General features: G+C 39.5%; 1 pseudogene; it reads left to right on the plus strand.

Annotated features, from left to right (window-relative positions):
* The first annotated feature begins 553 nt into the window (after positions 1-553).
* On the plus strand, positions 554-1195 carry LOC102861540 (annotated as a pseudogene).
* Positions 1196-4012: the final 2817 nt, after the last annotated feature.

Below are 4012 nucleotides of genomic sequence, written 5' to 3' on the forward strand. Positions count from 1 at the left end.
TGTGGAGACTTTCAAAGAACAGATTGGATTTGAGTTGAGAATGGAAAAACTTGGATAATTTAGGGGTAAAGGGGATCATAAAAATCACATAAGAACAATGGCGAATTGAGTGGGAGATTTTATGGGGGAGATTGAAGCTGAAATTATCACTTGCAGTCAAAATGGCCGAAGAAAGAAACTGAAATTCCTTTGCTTAACACTATAAATGACTGTTTCCTAATGGATTCATTTGGGATTAGAAATACTTCATTAGATTACTCCACAAGGTCTTGTGGATATTATGTTCCTCCTGATAGCACCTGATGAGAAACACACTTCCTCTTTGTGACATTCTTTCCATAACTCCCAGCCCAAGCTTAATTATAAGAAAAACAAAACTGAACCAAAACCAATTTGAGGAATAGTCTGGGAAAATACCTGATTAATATGTCTTAAACCTGTCAAGGCAAAAAAAACCAAAAAACAAAAAAAAACCCAAAAACACCAAAAAAAAAACACCAAACCCCAAACCAAACACACACTCCCCCAAAAAACCAAACCAAAACACAAAGCTATGAACCGCAAAAACAAAAGGAAAAAGAACAAACCCCAAAATGTGTCAAGGTTCTTTTGGCTTTCAGCTTGAAGGAGGCCTTGGTGCAACTTTCTTCAGTCGTCCCATATCTGGGTTCATCCAGCACCAGCGACCTCTGCCACGCTGTCTGTGTTCAACCCCAACGAGATCAAAGTCGTATACCTGAGGTGTTCCAGTGGGGAAGTCAGTGCCACATCTGCTCTGGCCCCCAAGATCGGCCCTTTGGGTCTGTCTCCCAAACCAGTCAGTGATGACATTGCCAAGGCCACTGGTGACTGGAAGGAGACTAAGGATTTGTTGTGAAACTGACCATTCAGAACAGACAGGCCCAGGTTGAGGTTGTCCCTTCTGCCTCTGCCCTGATCATTGAAGCCCTAAAGGAACCACCCAGAGGTGGAAAGAAGCAGACAAATATTAAACACAGTGGGAATATCATTTTGGATGAGATCGCTGGCATTACCTGGAAGATGTGGCACCGGTCTTTAGCCCAGAGAACTCTCTGGAACTATTAAAGTGATCCTGGGAACTGCCCAGTCTGTGGGCTGGAATGTGGATGGCCGCCGCCCTCATGACATCATAGAAGACGTCCAAGGTGGTGCTGTGGAATGCCCAGTCAGCTAAGAACTCCAGATGAAAGTATTTCAGTAAGGGATCATTTTTCAACCAATGGGAGAAAAGAACATATCAAGGTGATGACAGGCAAGGAAACTCTGAGACACTTCCCTGGGTCAGAGTAGACTACAGAGTGTTTACACTAAACGCAAGGTTGTCTCCTCGAATGGCTTTTGAAAAGAAAAATAACCAATTAAACATGGCGATATCTGAGGAAAATGTAAATTTCCTCAGTCAATAATTGTATCAATATTGCTTTCTTTTTTTAAAAAAAAAAATACCCACTATTTTTTTGTGTGTGTGTCGTGACTTGAACTGTAACCTTCTCCACTCCCCCCAAAATCTGTATTCTATATAAATCTTACAATGAATAAGGATGACAGAAAAATAATTGACTCCTTTGAGCTGTGGTATTGGAGAAGAGCACGAACATTCCATGGACAGCCCAGAAAATGAACAGTTACGTCTTGGAAAGGTTGCAGCAGGAGTGCTCTTTTGAAGGCAAGAGTGATGAGGCTTCACCTCATATACTTTGGGTGTATTGCTAAGAGTTGCTATTTCTTGGAGAAGGACATGGTGCTGCGAAGAGTGGAGGGTCGGTGAAGGAGAGGAAGACCTTCAACCAGGTGGATTGACATGGTGACTGCAACAATGGGCTCTTTATTTTTTAATCTATATAATGCTTTATTTATGCATTCATTTATTGATATTTGTTTATTTAGTGAAATCCTATAATGAACAAAAGTTTATTGCAATGGTTATTGTGTGTCAGGAAGTGAGAGGATGATGCAGGAAAGAGCAGGGTTCAGACCTTTTGTTCGTAGGGTCACTATGCGTTGTACTTGACTCAATGGCACGTAATAACAGCAACAGTAACAACAACAGCAGCATTCCATTTGGAAACAGGTAATTTTGGTACGTTAATTAGTTAGGATTAGTACAGGGTGTATTTTGAGTGAATTTCTTTTTTTTAAAAAATATTATTTCTTTTTGTGATTTTTATGAAAGTTTATAGAAAGATTGAGTTTTCTTTCATTCATTGTTACACATTTCCCTCTCTTCCTGCCTTGCCCACTGATTTACTTTGTAACATACGTCTTGTAATGGAGTGAATGTTAAGTGTCTCTGTCATGCCTTTCAGATAGTCCTTCCTTCACCTGTTTCAGTGTGGCATTCACTATCGATCCACTTTTTCTCCTTTGAAGTATGAAAGAGGTGAAACAAGGAAGCTAGGTCAGAGAGCTGGGGGAAGAGAGATGTTAGTTCAGTAACATGGGGATCTCCAACCAGGAAGCAGACCTTGGAAAGAAAGGGGGCTTCCTTTAAAGCTGACAGAGAGAATGTTTTCTTCTAGAGTTGGCATCTTGGATGCAGACTTATAGCCTCCTTAACAGAGAAAAGATTTGTTTGCTGAAGCCACGTACTTGTGGTATTTCATTATAGCAGCACTAGATAACCATGAGGGAGCTATGATAGCCTAGTGGCAAGAAGCTGCTTTGCGATTCTGAAGATACACAGTTCAAGACCACCAACTGCTCTGCGGGAGACCGATGAGCAATCTCCTGTCTTGCAATTAACTGCCTATAAAAACCCACTGGAAGGTCAGTTCAGACTTGGCGTTACACAACAACAACAACAACTAAAAATGACATGTTTTTCTGTGAAGTTTCACACAGCAGCTTACACTGTCATTCAACAATTTCTACACAAATTGTTCAGTGACATTGGTTACAGTCTTCACAATTCATGAACATTCTTTTTATTTCCATTCTAGTTGTTTCATTTGTATTAATTCAGTTTGATGAAACAAAACTCTTTTCTATCCTCATCTTTGTTTTAAAACACTGTATGGAAATCCAAAATCTCTGCAAACGTTCATTAAAATTAATTTTAAAAAAATGAAGAAAAAGTAAAGGTGATAGATTACAAAAAAAACCCCAAAACCCAAACAAACCCAAAAAAACCAAACCAACCCACAACAATTGTTAACCATTTGCCCACAAATAGGTGATTTTTAAAAGGAGTACAGTATTTAGAGATGATGATATTTGAACTACCTCTTGTGGCTTTGTTGTTACACGCCATTGAGTTGCCAATGACTCATAGCAACTCTATGAATAATAGCTCTGAACTTTGTCTTATGTAGCTTGTGTGTGTGTGTGTGTGTGTGTTGTTTACAGTCGAGTCAGAATTGACCCATAACTGAACCCTCCAGTGGGTTTTTATAGGCAGGTTTTTATAGCAGGTTTTCAGAGACAGTAAATGACATGAGAGGAGATTGCCCGTTTCTCCTGTAGAGCAACGAGTGGATCCGAACTGTCAGCCTTCAAGATTGCAGCATAGAGTCTTAACTACTAGGTACAGGATTAAACTGCCAACCCAAAGGCATGTGATTAAATCCCCCAGCTACTCCATGAGAGAAAGATGAGCAATTTCTTCCTGTAGGATTTATTGCTTTTGAAAACCCATTGGAAGGTCAGCAATGAATTAAATCCTGTTCAACGGTATAGAACAAGAACAACAGTTATTTAGCTAAAAGGTAGGGATAAGTTTTGGTTGAAGATTTAAAGGGTCTCAGAGAGACTTCTGCTGTCATCAAATCTAGTGGTTTTTGTTTTTGAAGAAATTTGAGGTTCTGGTTCCTCATTTTCTTTTTTTTAAAAAATATTTTAATTGTGATTTTAACGAACATTTACAGAGAAGTTGGTTTTTCATTCATTCATTGTTGCATATTTTACCCCCTCTCCTCCCCTTCCCCCTCCCTCAGTTCACTTTCTAAAAAGTATTCATTCATTGTTGCACAATTACCTATCTCCCACTCCGCCC

This window comes from Elephantulus edwardii, unplaced genomic scaffold (assembly GCF_000299155.1).
Source record: "Elephantulus edwardii isolate Elephantulus edwardi_28Jun2011 unplaced genomic scaffold, EleEdw1.0 scaffold00021, whole genome shotgun sequence".
Classification (NCBI taxonomy): domain Eukaryota; kingdom Metazoa; phylum Chordata; class Mammalia; order Macroscelidea; family Macroscelididae; genus Elephantulus; species Elephantulus edwardii.